This window comes from Thalassophryne amazonica, chromosome 10 (assembly GCF_902500255.1).
Source record: "Thalassophryne amazonica chromosome 10, fThaAma1.1, whole genome shotgun sequence".
NCBI classification, from domain to species: Eukaryota; Metazoa; Chordata; class Actinopteri; order Batrachoidiformes; family Batrachoididae; genus Thalassophryne; species Thalassophryne amazonica.
This window is the reverse complement of record NC_047112.1, coordinates 69,451,165-69,474,377: the sequence shown is the minus strand read 5'-3', so window position 1 is coordinate 69,474,377 and position 23,213 is coordinate 69,451,165. Positions and strand designations below refer to the sequence as shown.

The 23,213-nt window shown below is 42.7% G+C and overlaps 1 protein-coding gene across 2 annotated transcripts in view; it reads right to left on the bottom strand.

Annotated features, from left to right (window-relative positions):
- Positions 1-23,213, bottom strand: part of ssbp4 (single stranded DNA binding protein 4) — a 388,170-nt gene that overhangs the window by 364,636 nt on the left and 321 nt on the right. The window lies entirely within an intron of this gene.

The following is a 23,213-nucleotide window of genomic DNA, read 5'->3' as shown; positions in this document are numbered from 1 at the left end:
AGAGAGCACAAGAGTTGTGCTGCCTTGAACACAACTCTAACCTGGCACAGAATCGAGCTGTGTAGGCACACCACACAATGTTGGGTGTATATAGTAATAAACACAATAAAATAAAAAGATTACTGTTGGATGGCACACGTTCATGAAGTCAAGATTAAAAATGTACAGCCTTTGGTTTTTTGTAAGATTTAAGTTATAAAATAGATTTCTTTGGCACAACTATAATTTATTTATTAGCTTTTAAATAAGGGGTTCATAATATGACATTGCCAACATGATCCAAATTTGTGTTGCCTGGAAAAAAATTAATAAATCATTCCCCTTAAGGGAAAAACTTAAAAGGAACAGAAGGCCTTGAACCACAACTGGTAGTGTCCCAGACCTGTTACAGATCACGTGAGAGCTTCCTAGCATCTCTGCAACTTGCGTGAGGGATGCTGGCAAGCACACGGCGACAGCCAATCAGAGTAGAGAGGCACAGTGACGTCAGCTGGCTGCTGGCTCAAACAAAATAAGCCAAAATGGTGGAAAATGCTCCAAAGCATCTTATTGTTGTAGAAATCTGTTTCTCATATATTTTGTAAAAGTTAGCAAGAAATAAACACGTCTAAATCTAAAGATGCTGTTGTTGAGACCACATAACACTTCTGAAGTTATTTACGAGACATCTTAAGGATGTTAGCGTGCATGTATCATACAAGGTCAAAGGTAACGTCCGGTAATTTCAAAACCTTGTGCACATGCACTTTCTCCTGAAGATGCCATTAACAGGAAAATAAAATATTGGATATGGACTTCCCCCAAGTAAATATGTTTTCTTCATTAAAATGAGCTGTAATATTGCATACTGTACTGAGAGAGCGAAAGAGCAGCGAAATTTACATCAAAATTGTATGAATTTCTCTTGAAAAATACTTTGTTATATTGCTAAAGACATTCAAAATAATTTGTGTTTTTCTGCACACTCAATCGATGTGAAAAAGTCCTGTATTTGTTAACTATTCAGTTATTATTTGGGCTGAAATACACAGCAACTTTTATGTACCAGTCGCTCTACCACAGAATAAATGGCTTACAGCCCAAATGTATAATGACATTTCAACAAATAAATAAGAACTATATGAATGTGTTTTGTTTTTATTAAACGTAAGCTGAATTATTGTAAGAGTATCACGTCTTGAAGAGAGTGATGAGCCCTGCACAAAATTGTGAGCTGACTGTATTGTTGCACCCCCACCTGTCGTGTTGTGCCATCAGGGCAGAGATGTTCCCGTCTCAGATGAATCTGAGACCTGGCACCCTGAGTGGGAGGGAGAACGTTTGACATCTGATTTGACTGGTTATCTCGGCTATAAAGCAGGTCTGTGGGTTTATACTGAAAGAGCCACAAAGCCGAGCAGCGCATCTGTTGTCTTTCTCGTGCCACAGCTTTACAACACAGAGATCAGTCGCTGCAGTTTCTGCTACATAACATCTTACAAGGAAAAAGAAAAGCCAAAGACACTGCTTATGATCTTCTTTCCTTTTCTAGCTTAACCTGGTATAGCCTAACTACCACTTCTCTCCATGTCCACACATCAAGGAAATCACTACTTCAGTGTCATCCCAAAGAAATGTACCTGACATTTAGCCCCAGGCTGCCCCATCAAGACTTCCTTTTCTTTCCATCGTCTCCAAAGACAAGGACACCCGAGCTGAGTTTAGCCAGCCAAAGTACAGAAAGTTAACAAATTAATGTTCATGTCTTCATTTCACCAATCTAGGAATCAGGGCCAGAGGTTTTCTAAGGTGTACATGGGAAACTGAGGCACAGACCCGTTATTGCATCGGTTTTCTTATCAAATCCACATCTAAAGATGTACAGCATGCATAATTTATACAATCGGTTGTGCAGTGAAAGCAACACAAAGAGTAAAGGCACAAAAACAAAACAAAAAAGTTATTTTCTAAATATTAAATATTTATAAAAGAGGATACAGATGGAGTGTTGCTCTGATTGTAGTGGTGAACGGGTGAGGATGTGATGTATCAGCTGAGAGAGAATGAATGGCTGTTTGAGACACCTGTGATGCTGTGAAGCCGCCTCACTAAAGCTTATTCCCGCGGCACACACTGTTTATATTTGCTTTGCTTTGTTATTGCAGTATCTTTGTCAAAACAAATCAGTGTCAATAAGCGTGTAAACACAAACAGCTTTAGCCACGGGTTAATCCACACGCACACACACACAGTCAGGCACTCGTGTGTGCACACATCCCACAAACGCCTTGCTCATTTCTACCCAGCATCCAGCTTAACCCGTCAGCAGACTCACCTGAGTGAAAACAATGCAAATGCCCTCTAACCTCAGAGTTTTAGCGCCTGATGATTTGTTCATGTTTGAGAAAGGGAGATTTTCACTGGCAAAAGCTTTTCAGCAAAACAGGCAGAGAAGGACCTCTGAGGCTGTGTTCATGTTTGGGTTTTGTATTGCTTTGTGGTTCACTGCATGCTCTTTTCTTGTGTCTGGGTTTGGGTCTGGGTGTGTTTTCCATCTGTTTGCCATGCCCCGTTCCTGAACGTTCCCTCACACCTGTCCCTCATTCCCTCCTTTCACTTCCTGCACTATTCCTCGTGTCTCTGTCAGTTCGTCATTCCTTAGTATCGTCACTACCAACCTTTCACAGCTCTTGTTTGTGTTTTTGCCATGCCACATTCTTGAAGCCTTTGCCTGTTTTTTTACCTTGATTATCGTCTCATGAGTTGGATACCGCTACTGATTATTACCTGCCTTTTTGTGTACATCTGTCTGTTTTAAAATTAAACCATTTTTCTCACACAACGCATCAGAGTGAGTCCTGTGTTTTTTGTGCCAAAGTTCATGACAAGAAAGGCTATGTTTACATACGAGTACATACATACATGCATCTAAGGGCTCCTCTCGCAGTGGTTACTTTTAATTTCATTATTGATTAGTCTACTGATTTTTTTTTTTTTTGAGCTATTACACCAGAGGGCGGATACTCTTGCGAACCTTAGACTATATGTAATTATGTGTGTACAGTCTGTATAGCAAGATGTCTTAATATCCAATAACAGTCTAAAGCAATTGTGATCAAACTTGGAAGGGATAGGAAGAAGTTAAGACTGGTCAACAATCAAGGTCAGATGTCAAGGTAAAAATTTCTGGACCCATGCCAAGTATAAGAAATGTGTAATATTATGGAAACAGTGATGGGAGAGGCCCTTAAAAAAATGATTTTTTTTTCATGATGTCGGGGCTGAGGCTGCAGTGGGAATCTGGGACCTCTCCCAGAAAATTTTGAAATATTAGATGCAATTTGGTGCAATTATACTGAACAAAAATATAAATGCAACACTTTTGTTTCTGCTCCCATTTTTCATGAGCTGAACTCAAAGATCTAAAACATTTTCTACACACACAAAAGATCTATTTCTTTCAAATATTGTTGACAAATCTGTCTAAATCTGTGTTAGTGAGCACTTCTCCTTTGCCAAGATAATCCATCCCGCCTCACAGGTGTGGCATATCAAGATGCTGATTAGACAGCACCTTCATTCCTGATTAACTTCATCTTCATGCAGCAGAACATTTCCATCCATTTCCTTGACATTTTAACGTGAAGTGGAGTTCACGGTAAAATCTGTGACGACGTCTCTCATTTTTTGCTGTGTGGATGAGTGGCGGTATATTACATTTATCCTTCATTCTCCGATCAGGATGTGAAAACATGAGACTTAATATCCACTGTGGCGTCTCATCAAAGGCTTTAAAAATGATTTTATGAATACAAACCTTCTGAAATCAGACCATAGACTAAATCCAGGCAAGGAAAACGAAAATAACCCGGAAACATATCCTGGAAAACTCACATCACTGTGGAAATTTGTTAATTTTATTGTTGGGGAACCTGACTCTTTAAAAGCCCGTTTAACATTTACTTTACATGTCTGATACTTTGAAATGTGTAACTAGTTTCATTCATAATATTTTACAAAACAGTGGAAAAAATTAACATGCCTAAGATAATGTTTTTAAGGCCTAATTTGGTATGACTAATAGTTCAAAACCCCAAAAAAAACTCATTTTGCAGTGATATAATAAACAGAAAAGCAGCAAATTCTAATTTTTTTGAGTAATTCTTTGATTAATTAGTCAATTAGCTGATGCTAGTTAATTATTATTTTCCCGGCAGTCAACTTAGGGATAGACAAGTTCACTTCATTATAATTATAGTCATAAGCAACAGTGGCCACCGAAACCCAGTTATTAGCAACAAGGCTTCACAAGCAGCTTGACAGAACTGTCTTTATTTTGTGTTCTGATCATTGTGCATGTTAAAAAATGCCAACATAGCCATGTTAAGTAGTTCTCACTGGTATCTATCAGAACCTCAACATTCAGAGCTGAATATGTAGATGTTTCTATGGAGTTATGTAGGTTTTTTTTCTGACCCACTGAGTCCAATAATCCTTTGCTTGCCCTGTTCATCACAGGGAACATCCCTCTTTCAAAACAGCTGTTGAAAAAAGGATGTACCACTCGGGCATTGGCAACAGATCTCTAAATGAAGATAAAACTGCATTTTTAAGAACTCTAAAACTGTGTTGCATAGTTATTAACATGTTGCTGCATTTTATAATTACTTACGCCCTGGTCCCACTGAATAATGAAGGATGAATAATGAGCCATGTAGCATGTTTTTTTGGTACAAGTCCAGTTATTCAACAATCGTGGGTAGTGTTGTATAGTAACGAAGTAAAAATACTTCACTACTGTACTTAAGTACGTTTTGGGAGACTCTGTACTTTGAGTTTTTTTAATTCAGCTTACTTTCACTTTTACTTCACTACATTTCCGACCTTAATTGCATACTTCTACTCCGATACATTTTCTATTCGCCCTGTCGTTACTCGTTACAAAAACACACACACACACACACACAAAAAAAGTTGTGTTTTCACCCAGAGACACCAGTGATTACTAGTGACTGCAACGAAGTCAGGCCCATACATGTCAACCTATACGGATTGTCCGTAAATTATACGGATTTTTCTGAGTTTCAGTGTCATATGGACGTACAAATAAAGTTACGGATATTCAGGGTTTGGTCTGCAGCGGCTCTGTAATCAACTGCAGCGCGACTCCACTTTGATGCGTGGAGTCATTGAAGCAATGCTTCGAACCACTGGCTCGTGGTTCTTTGATTCGCTGCTCTTCAGAAGCGGTAAGTCCACTTCTTAACTCCTCTCAAAGCCATTAAAATATCGTGAGTCGCTTTTGTGTGGATTAAAGTCACTAACTGGGACTCTTGTCTTGTTGTAGTCAAGAAACGAGAATCGTCCTCTGTTCCATTGACACAAAATTGCCACTTTAAATAAAATGACACCTCACCAAACGCATACAGAAAATAAACTACAATCGACTAAAACGTTTTTTCTTCCCAAAATGAGACGTCCTGTGTTCTTTATGAATTAAACTGATGCTGACATACAGCACAGCCAGCTGTAAGAGCTCAGCTCAGATGTATGGAAAGACATTCATGCCAAAATATCTGAAAGGAAATGCTTTTGACAAAAACTACAGATTTTGTTTATTTCTATTTATGTCCAGAGATCAAGGATCCACCATGTAGAGTTTATTATGTCCAAAGTTTAAGGATCCAGTGACCAACTTCATATTTATTTACTTTAAGACTCAATAAAATGTTGTTCAATTCAATTTCAATTTAAATCGGCTTATAAAGCGCCAAATCACAACAAAAGCCATCTCAAGGCGCCTCACATAGAACAGTTCAACATAAAAAATTAAAATAAATAAATAAATAAAAAAAATTAAAATACATAATTAAAAACAGAAGTAAAAGAATAAAACAGCTAAAAAATAAAAACTATTCATAAGAAAGAGAATAAGAATAGGCTTTAAGGCTTGACTTAAAAATGTCCACAGACTCCAACTGCCTGACGGTCGCAGGAAGACCCTTCCACAGAGCGGGTGCACGATAAGAAAAAGCTGTTTGACCCGCTGACATAGAAAAGGTGTAAAGCCTACTTTTAGCACACAAAAAATTCACAAGAGGTATCGATAAGGAATCAGAACGATAAGCGGAATCGATAATGGTATCGATAAAATCTTAGATACCCATCCTTAATAAACACACGGGGTGAAATCGAGGATCACTGACATGCCCGTCTGCAACATCGGCACTGGCGAGGCGATTTTTTGATACACTTGATGAAGTTCTGAGGTATGTTTTATTTTGTTCATTATATTCAATTTATTTTTCATGATTTTATTTCTACTAGTGACACACAGTTCTTGTTTCTATAAAAAACAACTAAATTTGACACATTCTGTTGTGTGGGCCGCTGAAGAGGAGGTACTGCTGGCCCACCACCACCAGATGGCGCCCTGCTTGGAGTGCGGGCTTCAAGCACGAGAGGACGTCGGAATTACTGGAGTGACAGCTGTCACACATCATCAACACCAGCTGTCACTCATCAACTTCATCCTCCATAAAAGCCGGACTGCAACTCCACCTCCCCGCCGAGAAATCAGCTACCATTCAGGTAATTTTCTCTGCTGTGATTATTCATTGTTGTAAACAGTGGTCTGTGTGCAGCCGTGTTCCTGCGGGGTCTATTGAAGGCTGGATTGGCGGACAGTGAGAGGACGACGGTCTTTGTCTCTCACTCCATCCAGGAAGGAGACCTACAGGAGCTGCACGGGTGATTCTGTATCTGGAGGTGGAGGTAAGCACTGTAAGATTGCTGGGTGTGTATTCACACACCCACCACTAACTGTTTCTGTTTCTGCCAGCAGTACCGGGTCTGACTGCTGAAGACAGTGGCCACCTGGGGCGCAGGGCTTGGCGGCTCCGGTGTTCTTCAGATCCATTGGTGGTGGAAGCTGTGTGGGATCCGACACTTCTCTCGCCAGACGTCTTCTATCTTCGAGCCTGCCCACACGTCACCTTGTGTATAATTGACAATCCACAGTATTGTTATTGTCTGTATTTCGTTGTGCGATTCACAACATTAAATTGTTACTTTTGGCTTATCCATTGTCCGTTCATTAACGCCCCCTGTTGTGGGTCCGTGTCACGACACCTTCCCAACAGGATTTCTCGGCCAGCGTCATGGATCCCGAGGGGCGTCAACCATCACTTGAACAGCCAATGGAAGAGCGAGGTGAACAGGCTTCAGCAGGAGGCGTGTTAGGTGAGCTGCAGCAAATCTTGACCGCTTTCACTGCTCGGTTGGACTTAGTCACCGAGCGGAATGTGATCCTCAATCGGAGGATGGAGGCTCTCACCGCCCGGGTGGAAGCGCAGGCTCAGTGCGCTGCTGCAGCACCTCCCCCTGCTGACCGGAGGCCTGAAACAGACATTCCGCTGGTCGTTCAACGAACCCCCCCACCATCCCCTGAAGCATACATAAGCCCTCCGGAGCCGTACGGAGGCTGTGTCGAGACATGCGTGGACTTCTTAATGCAGTGCTCGCTCGCCTTTTCACAGCGTCCCGTCATGTACGCGTCAGACGCCAGCCGGGTGGCTTACGTTATAAATTTGCTTTGAGGAGAGGCACGCGCCTGGGCTACGGCGCTCTGGGAGCAGAATTCACGGCTACTACCGTCATACGCTGGGTTTGTGAGGGAGTTCAGACAAGTGTTCGACCACCCTCATAGAGGCGAGACCGCTTCAAGCATGCTGCTGTCGATAAGACAGGGGTGCGGGAGCGCAGCTAAGTATGCAGTCGACTTCCGCGTCGCGGCAGCGCGAGCCGGCTGGAATGCTGTTGCGCTCCGCGCCGCCTTTGTAAACGGACTGTCTCTGGTCCTTAAGGAGCACCTGGTGGCGAAGGACGAGCCACAGGATTTAGACAGGCTTATCGACCTGGTTATACGGTTGGACAACCGATTAACAGAACACCGACGGGAGCAAGACGAAGGGCGTGGTCAGGCACAAGCCCTCCCTCTTCCTCCCGGGTCCGAAAGGGAGCCGTCTTCCCCACTCTCCACAGCCAGGGCACTCCACGTGACGACAGCTCCCCCTGCTGCCGTTGCTATGGAGACGAGCAGGGCCAAAAAGCGAACAGATCGGAGACAGAGGAGGCTGGTCCGTGGGGAGTGTTTTCTCTGCAGCTCAACTGAGCACAAGCAGAGAAACTGCCCCAAACGGTCAAAACAGCAGCACCCATCCTTAGAGCCTAGGCTAAGGGTGATCCTAAGTGAGGATTTAACCCTTCACGCCCCAGCACTAGTAGACACGGGGTCGGAAGGGAATCTGCTGGACAGCAGATGGGCAAAGGAAGTAGGGCTCCCTCTGGTGGCTCTGCCTTCACCTTTGAAGGTACGGGCACTAGATGGCACCCTTCTTCCATTAATCACACACCAGACACAGCCCGTGACATTGGTTGTGTCTGGGAATCACAGGGAAGAGATCGTGTTTTATGTAACACCTTCTACCTCCCGAGTGATTTTAGGGTTTCCTTGGATGGTGAAGCACAATCCCCAGATTGATTGGCCGTCTGGGGTTGTGACGCAGTGGAGAGAAACCTGTCACCGGGAATGTTTAGGATCCTCAGTTCCACCCGGTGTGACAGCTAATGAGGAGGTCAAAGTCCCCCCAATCTGACGGCGGTGCTGGAGGAGTACCATGATCTTGCTGACGTCTTCAGCAAAGATCTGGCTCTTACTCTTCCCCCGCACCGACCGTACGATTGCGCCATCGATTTGATCCCGGGCGCTGAGTACTCGTCCAGCAGGCTGTACAACCTCTCACGTCCAGAACGAGAATCAATGGAGACCTACATCCGGGACTCCTTAGCTGCCGGGTTGATCCGGAACTCCACCTCCCCGATGGGTGCAGGTTTCTTTTTTGTGGGTAAGAAGGACGGCGGACTCCGTCCATGCATCGATTACAGAGGGCTGAACGAGATTACGGTTCATAATCGATACCCATTACCTCTGTTGGATTCGGTGTTCACGACCCTGCATGGAGCCCAAGTATTCACCAAACTCGATCTTAGGAATGCGTACCACCTGGTTCGGATCCGGAAGGGAGATGAGTGGAAGACGGCATTTAACACCCCCTTAGGTCACTTTGAGTACCTGGTCATGCCATTCGGCCTCACTAACGCCCCCGCGACGTTCCCAGCATTGGTTAATGACGTCTTGCGGGACTTCCTGCACCGGTTTGTCTTCGTATATCTAGACGATATACTCATCTTTTCTCTGGACCCTGAGACTCATGTCCAGCATGTACGTCAGGTCCTGCAGCGGTTATTGGAGAACCGGCTGTTTGTGAAGGGCGAGAAGTGCGAGTTCCACCGTACTTCTTTGTCCTTCCTGGGGTTCATCATCTCCTCCAACTCCGTCGCCCCTGATCCGGCCAAGGTTGCAGCGGTGAGAGATTGGCCCCAACCAACAAGCCATAGGCAGCTGCAACAGTTCCTCGGTTTTGCAAAGTTCTACAGGAGGTTCATTAAGGGTTACAGTCAGGTAGCGAGCCCCCTGACTGCCTGACCTCCACTAAAGTCCCCTTCACCTGGTCAGATCGGTGCGCGGCCGCGTTTAGGGAGTTGAAACGCCAGTTCTCGTCTGCACCAGAGCAGGGAGTCCGATAAGGTTCTCCACCCTTGTGCCTATTTTTCCCGCAGGTTGACCCCGGCTGAGAGGAATTATGACGTTGGCAATCGGGAACTCCTGGCGGTGAAGGAGGCTCTTGAAGAGTGGAGACACCTGTTGGAGGGAGCGACGGTGCCCTTCACGGTTTTCACGGACCATCAGAACCTGGAGTACATCCGGACCGCCAAGCGGCTGAACCCCAGGCAAGCCCGCTGGTCACTGTTCTTCGGGCGCTTTGACTTCCAGATTACATACCGCCCCGGGACCAAGAACCAACGATCGGATGCCCTGTCCCGGGTGCACGAAGAGGAAGCCAAGGCCGAGTTGTTGGACCCAACAGAGACCATCATCCCGGAGTCCACTGTCGTGGCTACCCTCACCTGGGACGTGGAGAAGACCGTCCGGGAGGCCCTGACACGGAACCCGGACCCGGGACCGGCCTGAGGAACAAATTGTACGTCCCACCAGAGGCCAGAGCTGCGGTTTTGGACTTCTGTCATGGTTCCAAGCTCTCCTGTCATCCTGGGGTGCGCAGAACCATGGCAGTGATCCAGCAGCGCTTCTGGTGGGCGTCTATGGAGGCCGACGTCCGGGATTACGTCCAGGCCTGTACCACCTGTGCCAGGGGCAAGGCTGACCACAAGAGGACTTCGGGACTCCTCCAGCCCCTACCGGTGCCTCACCGCCCCTGGTCCCACATCGGCCTGGACTTTATCATGGGCCTCACGCTGTCCCAGGGCAACACCACCATCCTCACGATAGTGGACCGGTTCTCCAAGGCGGCCCACTTCGTGGCCCTCCCGAAGCTCCCGACGGCCCAGGAGACGGCAGACCTCCTGGTCCACCACGTCGTGCGTCTGCATGGGATACCAGCGAACATAGTCTCGGATCGTGGTCCTCAGTTCTCTTCCCAAGTCTGGAGGAGTTTCTGCAGGGAACTGGGGGCCACCATGAGTCTCTCATCCGGGTATCACCCTCAGACAAATGGACAGGCAGAGCGGGCTAACCAGGAGCTGGAGCAGGCCCTCCGCTGCGTGACCTCCGCGCACCCGATGGCCTGGAACAACCATCTGGCCTGGATCGAGTATGCCGACAACAGCCAAATGTCGTCTGCCACCGGCCTCTCCCCGTTTGAGGTGTGTTTGGGGTACCAGCCCCCATTGTTCCCACTCGTGGAGGGGGAAGTCGGTGTGCCCTCGGTCCAGGCCCACCTCAGGAGGTGCTGCCGGGTGTGGCGGACTGCCCGTTCTACCCTGTTGAAGGCCCGGACGAGGGCTAAGGCCCATGCAGACCGCCGGCGTTCCCCGGCCCCTGCATACCAGCCCGGGCAGGAGGTGTGGTTATCGACCAAGGACATCCCGCTGCAAGTGGAGTCACACAAACTCAATGACCGGTTTATCGGACCATTTCCCATCCTCAAGGTCCTCAGTCCAGCCGCAGTGAAGCTAAAGCTGCCAGCCTCACTGCGGATCCACCCGGTTTTTCACGTGTCACGTCTCAAACCCCATCACACCTCACCACTCTGCACCCCTGGACCTGCACCGCCTCCTGCCCGGATCATCGACGGGGAGCCGGCATAGACCGTGCGTCGGCTCCTGGACGTCCATCGTAAGGGTCGGGGGTTCCAGTATCTGGTGGACTGGGAGGGGTATGGACCCGAAGAACGCTCCTGGGTGAAGAGGAGCTTCATCCTGGGCCCGGCTCTCCTGGCCGATTTCTACAACCGTCACCCGGACAAGCCGGGTCTGGCGCCAGGGGGCGCCCGTTGGGGGGGGGGGGGTCCTGTTGTGTGGGCCGCTGAAGAGGAGGTACTGCTGGCCCACCACCACCAGATGGCGCCCTGCTTGGAGTGCGGGCTTCAAGCACAAGAGGGCGTCGGAACTACTGGAGTGACAGCTGTCACACATCATCAACACCAGCTGTCACTCATCAACTTCATCCTCCATAAAAGCTGGACTGCAACTCCACCTCCCCGCAGAGAAATCAGCTACCATTCAGGTAATTTTCTCTGCTGTGATTATTCATTGTTGTAAACAGTGGTCTGTGTGCAGCCGTGTTCCTGCGGGGTCTATTGAAGGCTGGATTGGCGGACAGTGAGAGGACGATGGTCTTCGTCTCTCACTCCATCCAGGAAGGAGACCTACAGGAGCTGCACGGGTGATTCTGTATCTGGAGGTGGAGGTTTTCCCTCCTGGAGGACTAAGCACTGTAAGATTGCTGGGTGTGTATTCACACACCCACCACTAACTGTTTCTGTTTCTGCCAGCAGTACCGGGTCTGACTGCTGAAGACAGTGGCCACCTGGGGCGCAGGGCTTGGCGGCTCCGGTGTTCTTCAGATCCGTTGGTGGTGCAAGCTGTGTGGGATCCGGCACTTCTCTTGCCAGATGTCTTCTATCTTCAAGCCTGCCCACATGTCACCTTGTGTATAATTGACAATCCACAGTATTGTTATTGTCTGTATTTCGTTGTGCGATTCACAACATTAAATTGTTACTTTTGGCTTATCCATTGTCCGTTCATTAACGCCCCCTGTTGTGGGTCCGTGTCACGACACCTTCCCAACACATTCAGTTCTGTAAAATTCAGCTTGACGCATGAATACTAGATCTCAGTTGTTTGAAATTCAACTGTGGAGGAAATACTAATGATCCTGACTTTAATGTCATTGTGGCAACTCATAATATGTGGACAAAAACCCAGTTATGTGATACCGCTACGCGGTTGTGTGTACTGTAAAAAAAAAAACTGATTTTGGTGCGATTTGGAGGTTATAAGGATTTTGTGCTGATTTTATGGATTTTCTCACTTGGTTATACAGGTGGACCCTCAAAGGGGTTGACATGTATGCAGGCCGATTTGTCATGAGGCATGTCCGGTAGGCTTTTTTGCAGTTGCGCACTTGGGGGGTGTTTGTCAGGAAAATGATCATTTCTCTACATGATTACAGACCTGCAGCGGGTCTGTAATCAACTTTTCTGCAGCGCTGCTTTGCTTTGAACCTTGAACTAATCAAAGCAGTGATTTGCAGGTCGAAGCAGTGCTTCAATGTATGATTCGTGGATTGACTGCTTTATTTCGCTTTATCCTAATTTTTCCCCACTAAAACCCTGAAAAGCATATGTCTGTGAGTAATATTTAATATTTTTATGTTAAACCAACCTGTTATGGTCTTCTGAAACAGTTGATAGATGTATTTTATAACTTAAAAATGGGACCAATGCTAACGCATTAGCATGTCTATGGCGTTTTCAATGTTAAAGGTAGCATTAAGCTGTTCGCAAAGAGTCAAATTGTAATTTTTTAAATTTATTTTTATTCATATATTATAGCAACAACAATAATAGTCTACATAATAGACAATAATAGTCAATAATAAAAGACTAATAATGTTACAATACACTTTTAGCGAAAGAGACAAAAAGATCCTAATGAAACAAAACACAACAGAAAAGATAAAACCATGTAACAATGAAAATAAATAAATACATACAGAAATAAATAACTGTTTCCTGTGAACACCTAGTGAGTAGCCTACTCTCGTTTAGGTTTTGAAACCTTGTTTCTGAAGTGTTTTTGTGTGATGTGCACAATTTTCAGTATTTTGACTAATAGTACCAGTCATTTACAAGCCTAGATAAATTTTTATAAAAAAAAAAAAAAAAAAAAAATCAGTCAGTTTTTGATTATTAACATTTACTTGTACTTTTACTTTCAATACGTGAGTACATTTAGTTGTACATTACTTGTCATACTTAAGTACAGTAAATACTAGATACTTTAAGACTTTTACTTGAGTAGCATGTCAATCAGTGACTTGAACTTCTACCAAAGTCATTTTTTTAGTGGGTATCTGTACTTTTACTTAAGTGTGATTTTCCAGTACTTTATACAACTCTGATTGTGGGACAATAATGACTGAGCGTGGCGTTAATTTCAAGAAGTTCAAAATTTAGCAACAACAGTGTGGGTCAGTTTGTGTACGAGGTGCTACGAGAACAAATGAGGATTTTTGAGGCATGTTTGTGGTGAGGACGAGGCTGTTAGAAGGCCATTATCCAAGCACCTGGGGGCTACAAGGACAAGACAGGCTATTTTGGCTCCGCTCTCTTGCACACTTCTTCGTGACAATCCCACCTGCTTTATGCACTGGATGCTGTATAAAATAATTATTTTGTAGCAAATTAATCATTTTCTGTCAAACACTGGATGTTGACAACACCTCTAATCGCTTCAGGAATAACAGAGGAATGACAACTGGACCCTTTTTTCATCTCTCTCCTGCTCCATGAGGTGGAGAACGTATTTGAAACTGCTTAAAAGGTAATTATTTGTAATGTTTATATTGTAATAGCTTGGTAAAACAGTTGCATGTCCATTCCTTCCTTATAAGCAGCTGTAAAAGTATGTTAAATGGCTTTACACATCGCATTACATGGCGCTACATAGATCATATGTGGCTTGACGTGCATCATATGCGGTGACATGAGGCATTCAAGGTTGGACGGGGCTCAAATGACAGGTCAGTTGTGGCTCATCAGAGGCTGATACCTGGCACATGCGAGGTACAGAGAGGCACACAGAGGCTTCTGCATAGCAGATACGTCATAGATTTATATATGGCTCATTATTCGAATAATCACTGACAAATCCATACATGGCTCATTATTGATGGATTTATTATTTGGGGGGACCGAGGCTTTACAACACATATTTCTGATTATACTCTTAAATTACTAGCATTGGGACTATATATCAAGTGCAACATCCATAAAACAAACTGAGAGGAACCATCTTCTAATAATGATGAAGGCTTAAGACATGATATATTCAGAAAACAATGCGAGGAGCTGGCCACATTTCTTCAGAAAGTTTGATGATCAGAATAGTTTGGTGCTGGCAATATTTTGTTGTATTCTGAGCAAACTGGATTTTTAGTTTGCCCTATTGATTGCCATGTATTACTTCCTAAACTGCTTAAAAAGTCTTACAAATGAAACAATCTTCAAAGGTGAGAGCATCAGAGGTTTGAGTACTAAAAACTTTTTCACATGATGAGGGTTGTAGAAAAGTCAACTTGTCGTTTCAGCACTTTGGCTTAATTGAAGTCAAATTTAGCTATATTCTTCAGACAAATTACTGTATTTTCTCTGTATGCAAATAAAAACAGTCTCTCTCACTCACACACACACCCACAAACACACACCGAGTGCTGCTGCCAAGCCGATTAACAATATCAGGCATGTAGGTGCAATATTTATACTGTCTCCCTTATATCAAGTGAGAAAACTAACAAATTTGTGCAGATGTACTAAATACAGCTGATGAAAGGCAGCATTAATTGACTGTTGACATATCTGAATGAAAGCACAGTCAGCCAAAGGATAAATCAAGGGTTTCTTTACTCTTGGCGCAGTGTTTCTGCCTATGTCAGTGAGCAGCTCTTTATGCTTCCTTCAAAAGCCTAAAATGCAGATGGCAGAGCCATGTGTAGCATCAAAACTATGCATTCAGACCTCAAGTTCCCCATTAAACTGCATATAAATATAGAGGAGGAATCAGTGGAGTGGAAGATGTAAAGAAACCTGTCCTCAAAACAAGCTGATTAACTTTATTCTTGAAGTTCTATTCCCAAACAAATCCAACAACACTACAAACTGTACAAAAAACGTTTGTGCAATACCAAATAAACATAGTGAGAAGAATCCTGTGAAATGTAAAAACAAGCTCTTAACAAATTAGATGTTTGATCACACTATTAAATATTTTTGTGAGTGGCACCTTTAATTAATTACTGGATTCATCAGTGCCTATTTCAGTGAGGTTTCAGTTAATAAATAATAAGGTGACATTAACATGGGCGCTGCTGTAGTACCTCTGTTCAAATTAAATTAAAGGGGGGGGGGGGGGGCAAAAAGTGGTGTAATTAATTTCTTTGGCTGCGAGGGCACCACTTCTGCCTCTACCTTTATTAACACCATCACTGTGCTTTCTGGTTACTAAATTTTTGATTTATAAAACATTTTCTCAAGGATATGAAGGAATAGGCATATTGTCACCCTGCATAAACGGCATCAACAACAATATTTGCCAAGTCTGACGCCACATATTGTTGCCAAAAGGAATATAGTCATCGGCAACAATTTATGGCAAATTTGATGTTGTAGCCATTAGACAACAATGACATCAATTTATGCTGTACACATCATCTCATACTGTCATCCAAGAAAGGCAAAATAAATTAAAATTTAATTAAACTGTGGCTATATCAAGTATATCAATACATGATTATTTCCCCCATTTAATATAAGGTTGACCTACTCGTCAGGGGACATATTATGTCTCTTCAATAATCTTAACACTAGAACATAAAGTCCATTTATCCAAATTAAGTTTCTCCATATTTGGTTTCTAATATCCCCATGGTAATGTGAAATGTCTGCATGGATTAAAAAACACAAACTAGTATCATGTTTTGGCTCCTCTATACTTAGATATTTGATGGTCTATCAGTAAAGAAAGATCAACATGGTTTTCTGTTTGACGCCAATGAGTGTATGAACGCAACGGCAGCACAGAGGCTTAGTGGTTCGTACTGTTGGAGATAAGATGGAAATCCTCCTTTTGGAATGCTTCCCCCCAACTTTGCGTTTTGTTTTGTCTGATGAACAGAATTTTTCTCTTATGGCCCCATCACACACAGTGCAAAGTTTGGACGGCGTTTGGACGAAAACGGCAAAACAGCGCAAAACAGTTCGAAATTAGCACCCCATGAAACATCGCGCCAACAGGTAGGCGTGCACAAACACGGTGCAAGAGAGGAATAAAAAAAATAAATAAAAAATGAAGCCAGCCAGTACCTGTGAGACCATATCACGCCACTTATGTGGAATATATATATATATATATATGTATATATGAAACCAGCCAGTACCTGTGAGACCACATCACTCCGCTTATGTGGAATATATATATATATATATATATGTATATATGAAACCAGCCAGTACCTGTGAGACCACATCACTCCGCTTATGTGGAATATATATATATATATATATATATATATATATATATATATATATATATATATATATATAAATGAAACCAGCCAGTACCCGTGGGACCACATCACACTGCTTATGTGGAATAAAAAAAAAAAATAAACCAGCCAGTACCTGTGGGACCACATCACACCGCTTATGTGGAATATAAAAAAAAAAAAAAATTTAAACCAGCCAGCACCCATGGGACCACATCACACCACTGATGTGGAATATATAAACAAAATTAAACCAGCCAGTACCTGTGGGACCACATAGCACCGCTTATGTGGAATATAACAAAAAAATAAAACCAGCCAGTACCCATGGGACCACATCACACCATCGATGTGGAATATATAAAACAAAATGAAACTAGCCAGGACCTGTGGGACCACATTGCACCGCTTTATGTGGGGAAAAAAAACAAAACAAACAAAAAAAAACCCGCGCCATCCAAAAGCTCTGGTTGCCAGTCAGAAACTTCATCATTGAGCTACAGAGCCATTCTTTGAAAGATGTGGGAATCTGCCTCATATCAGGATGGACATGGAAGTATTACAAAAAAAAAAAATTTAAATCACACGCCATATAAAAACACCACATTTATCAACCGAGCAATACAAATATGATCCGTCTGTTCCTCTGGAACAGAGCTCACATGGGTGATGTGACAGTGAGATCTCCTGCTGCATGTTCTTATCTGACGGTCCGTTTCAACCTGAGAGCAGCCTGTCCATGTACGCGCTGTGCGTGCGCTTGCTGCAGCACGTCGCCACAGTGATACATGTGTTTATTTATATCCACTAGATAACAGCAAACAGACACACACGCGTCACAGTGGGCAGTTGTTTGTCCATGTCTGTCCAAACACAGTATGTGGTGTCCAGCTGGAATGTCCAGATCCACAGATTTCCACAGCTGCTTCAGTGGGAGGACACACCTAATGTTATCTCCGCACACACCAAAGCCACACTCGTGTGGGACTTAGACAAATTTCTCTGCGAATATGAAAGTGATTGTCTGCAGTCTCTTGTCGTGCCAAGAGTGTGACTGGCCATACATTTTCTAAGTGCCATGCGAGCGGTGTTAGATGTTTGTACGTGTCACCTGGAATTTGGCTGGCACCTTCCACGAGAGGGTGAGATGGGTTCGCACAGTGCACACTTTGTCTTTCAGGTGCTTGTGTGTGCAAATAGTTGTAGTAACAGGTATATGAGGTGTTGGCAGCAGGGACGACATTACACGGTTTGCACACGATTCCTGCGTCATGCGCACTAAGTGTGCACTTCGTCCAAACTTCGCACTATGTGTGAAGGGGCCCTTATGATGCACCACATGATTGTACTGGAGTTTGCTGGGAACCATCCAGGTATTAGATACAGGCTTTAGCACAGAACAGGACTAGGATAGAACCAAATTTGTCAAAATAAACCTGGACCTGTTCTGTCTTGACCTGGTCATGGTTGAGTTGTGGTGCAGTGTGTTCATGAAAATTTCAAACTTGCAGACACAGATCCTGAACTCAAAAACTGAATGAGACAAAAGACACATGCTTCAGTGCTGAATCTCTTGCAAAGCATTTTGCTTTATGATTAAGACTGATTTACAGTGCCCCGCAGAAGTATTGAAACACTTGGTATTTCACATTTTTTAATTTGTTTATGCCATTTCAAATACAAAAAATAAAAATTTCTAAAATCATCATCCTTAAACTCAAACTGAAAGCAAATCTGTACAACTTGATATAAATTTATTAAAAATAATAAAAGCCAAGATGATGGGTTGCATAAGTGATAGGCCTCTTTGGTATAATACCTGTAAATAATTAGTTTATTTTCCAGTTTTCTTCAGACAAGTCAGGGGATGGATACATGAACATTTCCAAGTCACTGAATATGTCTTGGACTATATATACATCAGTTACAAAGAAATACAACCAGTATGGCACTCTCTGGTAAATCTGTGTGTAGACAGTTCTCAAAAACTTAGTGACTGTGCAAGAAGGAGAAACCAGAAGAAATACAACCAGTATGGCACTCTCTGGTAAATCTGTGTGTAGACAGTTCTCAAAAACTTAGTGACTGTGCAAGAAGGAGAAACCAGAAGAAGTTATAGGCTCCTGTGGCTGTGATTAGAGAAATTGTGCACAGTGCATGTTTTACATTTTGTATGTCCAGTTATATAGCTTCATGATGAAGTGGTACAGAGGAGGATTTTCTTTCACCAAAACATCAAATTTAGGCTTGCATCTCAGATGCAGATGAAAATTCAGGTCTTCTTTTTAAGAAAATCCTCCTCTGTACCACTTCATCATGAAGTTGTATAACTAGGGATACAAAATGCTAAACATGCACTGTGCACAATTTCTCCTCCGAGGTTTATGTTTAATTACCAGGTCTGTCTTGGTTACGAGTCATAACAATTAGTCTGCACAGAAATGATCAGTTAAATAACTATATGATCCATTTTATTTAACCAGTTTAGTTCCACTGAGCTATAGATCCCATTTACAAGGGAGACCTGGACACTCACACTCGTCACTGATCTTCAACCGCTTAGTCTAATTAAGGGTGGCGGGGGGCTGGAGCCTATCCCAGAGGTCACAGAGCGCAAGGCAGAGTTCACCCTGGACAGGACGCCAGTCTATCGCAGGGCCACATACAGACAAACAAACGCATCCACTCCCGCAAGACCTGTTGCTCATCTTCTTTCAGGAAAGAAAAAGTCTGACCACATTATGCCGGTCTTGGCTACTCATCACTGGCCTTAATGGCCTGGCCCCAGTGTATCCTTTAGAGCTTCTTTTTCTTTACACCCCAACCAGAACCTTAAGGTCTTCTGACCAACTGTTACTGGATGTGCCTAAAACCAAATGAAAGACAAGAGGTGACAGAGCCTTTACAGCGGCCGCCCCCAGTCTCCCCTTTAATATTCGATCATCCCTGTCCCTAGAGACTTTTAAAGCCTCTCTAAAAGCCTATTTCTTTCTCTGGAGTTTACTAAATGAGTAATTAAATCTCTGTTTCACCTTAGTATTTCTTCTGTTTTTCCTGTTGCTTAAGGCTGACAAATTTACCTTATTTGTAGTCTTTCAGTAGCATGGCCCAAGCAGAGGGTGACCCCTTTGAGTCTGGTCTGCTTGAGGTTTCTTTCTCAAAGGGATTTTGTGTGCTTGCTCTAGGGGTTAACATCACTTTGAGCAGGTGGGATGAGTTCAGCAGTGAACTCACCTGCTGGAGTCAGTGGCTGCAGAGAAAACCTGCACCCTCTCTGCCCTTTCTGGAATAGTTTGGACCCCACTGGGTTAGACCTTACTTATGCGTTGCACCTGAGGCAGCTTTGTTGTAATTTGGCGCTATGTAAATAAAATTAAATTAAATCAAATTAAATTATTTCTTGCTACGTTTTACTCTTTATTTTACTTTGCCTTTTATCTGTTTTATTGCCTGTTGTACTTTCGTTATTTTTAATTCATTTAGTTACAATTGGAGGTAACTTGGTGCCCATTTTTTAATTATGTACATCACTTTGGTCGACGGCTGTCGTTTTAATCGTGCTTTAGAAATAAAGGTTGAGCTGAGTTGAGCTGAGCTGTTTCCACTTTAATTCCACAAATTATCTCTACATGGTAGCTTGCTCTGTTTGGGTCAACCACATTTTGTATCATCTAATTATTCTTGGGTGTAGCCCAAGAAAGTTATAACTGTCTTGGGGACTGTTTCAGATTGGACTGTTTCTTTTTTATTATTATTAATCTCTGCTATCAAGTTCAAGTCAAGTCCTAGGTTTGTCACCCATGAAGACATACATTGCTAACACGAACACAAAATACCAACTGCACTGACAGAATAGCAGCACAGGCAATACAAACCTTTTATTACAACTGCAAGGAAATGTTGCAGAAAATAACTCACAGTATATAAATATAATTATAATTATGAAGATAGCATTTTCTCAACAACTTCCATAACTGCTATGCTAAGATTAATTCACACTGAACAGATTCAACCAATCATTCAAAATCACACCACCAATAAAGCAATGCACTGCAAGAACAATAAAATGAGACGATCCTCCTCTTTTTCAATTACATCTGCAAATATTAAAAAAGATGAGACAACACTTGTTCTACACAAAGTGTAATTTTGTCAACTCTGAATGATTAAACTCTTCTTTGAATAAGTTTATATGAAATATTAACTATAGTTTAGTAACAAATTGCAAATGAAACAATTATGCACACATTTAAACATTAATTTTGGACAGCGTGGTAAGAATGAACACTAATGCCTTTTATTGAAGGTAGTTTGCAATAATGTTGCTCTAAATATTTTCTATTTGTATGTCTTGGGCAGCTGCCTGGACTGCATATATTACACTTTAATCCTAAACCCCATCTGACCAAAACTAACATACACTGTCAAACCATCAGACAGAACACAAATCCATTCAATTAACATTGTTTCTTTTTTAGAATATATGACTTGACTTGTATGACTTGGAAGCAGGAGTTGTCATACTGTGTGACTGACGCTGATCTAAGGAGGCGCAGGGCGCTCTCTTTTTGTCATCTGAATATGCAAAGATCCACATGAATATGTAAATATGAATATGAGCTCATTCACTGATGCACTGAAGCAGCTGTTGCAGCTCCACATTCACAAGGAAACATGTGTTGGCCCTGCAGGGCAGGTTATGAAGACAAGACAGGTGAGGGGAGAAGGCAAACACTGTCCACTACATCTGGACCCAAAAACCTGAGACACGCACAGGTTTTAAACAGCTAGACATGTATTCCTTCCTAATAAGTAGGTGGTGGAATGAAGTGCAAATAAATATACCCGAGCAGTCTTAATACAGACAACCATCAATTCTAGTTCTCAAAAGACATATTTATGGCACATTCAGTTATTAATCTTCCTCCTACAATTTTCTTTAAAACACATGCTTCTGCACTGACTTTACTCTCATGTGCTAAAGCAAACAAAAAATATCTATACTCTGTTAAATAGACCTTGTTTCAAATGGGAATGAATGTAATACTGGGTTAATCAAGTAGATCAATTGAAGAAAAAATCTGCAATTATTTTGATAATCATTTCATGATTTAATTTAGGACAATTATTATAATTCACTGGTTGCAGTGTCTAAAATGTGAGTATATGATGATATTGCATCTTATGTTGTAACTTGAAGATTTTTGGACTGTTGGACAGACTAAACAGGCGATGTGAAATTGTCTATGTGTGCTCTAGGAAATTGTTCACTTATATGACATTTTTCAGATTCAATGATTAATCAGTTGTTATAACAAAGACAATAACAGGTTAATCAATAATGAAAAAAAATCACTTGTTACAGGCTTAGTGTCAAACTACTGCTTTAGATGGTTTACAGTGTCTAATGAAGCTGAAGAAGATAAACAGGTGTAAAAGCAGCATAACATCTGCTGATGGTTCATATGTAATATTAAAGTATCATACGCCGGTTCAAAAGTCACTCCACCTGCTGTTCATAAACCACATGGGACTGTTTTCATTTAGGATCCAGCCTTCCATCGCAGCACAGACAAAAACACACAAGGAGCTGCTCAATTTCCCAATAAAGTGACACAAATGAAGTGAAATAAAACACTGGTAGCACAGACATGCACTAAGTCATATAGTAGGAAACTTTAAACTAACGGTGTAAGAACAGTACATCTCTAGAAAACGTAATCAATTGAAGATGACAAGGCAATGCATCACAAAATCGGAGAGTCTCTAAAGAAGTTTAGTTTGGATTACAGATGTATGAGAAGGCTCAGCCTCTCAGGACACACTGTTTTTGGATTACAATGACAGTTCTGCAGGGATCTCCACTCACACTTTTCACCTCAGACTATTTAGTGCTTCAAAACAGCAAACTGCCCCCAACATTGCCGTGCAAAGGAGGTCCAACTTTCTAAACAGTCCCCCTGCGGGGGAATAAGGTGGTGATGTGGAAAATAATTCAGAAGGATGAGGAACAGTGCAGCCTTTAAAACATGCGTGTGGAAAACTTTCTCTTAACCGATTTCTTTTTTCTGTTAAGCTTTAGTCAAAATCTGCACAAATCTGCAGTGACAGGTGACAGGTGTGCAAACAACAACAAATTTAAATACACGTCATCTGCTTTAAAAAAAAACAGGACGCTGCTATTTTTTTAAATGCAAATTGATTTAAATAACATTGTGCGTGTGTAGCTTTCTCATTATGAGAGGATGATACACTGGAGCAAGAACTTTTTTTAAAACTCAAAATAAAACGCTACAAATTTCTGAAACATTATACATTTATATTTAACCAACACAAAGCTTCGTCTCGTAAAAGTTTATGTACATATAACCAACACCTGACGGAGCGAACTGGGTTAAAAAAAAAGCCCAATTTAAAACTGTTTCGACTAGCGTCGTCAGAGTGCAATATGTTGTAAAACATCATCAAAATCTAATCAGCTGAACGAACAAAGCCGCAGAAAATACCCGGAAAAGCGCATATACACAAAAATATACATATATAT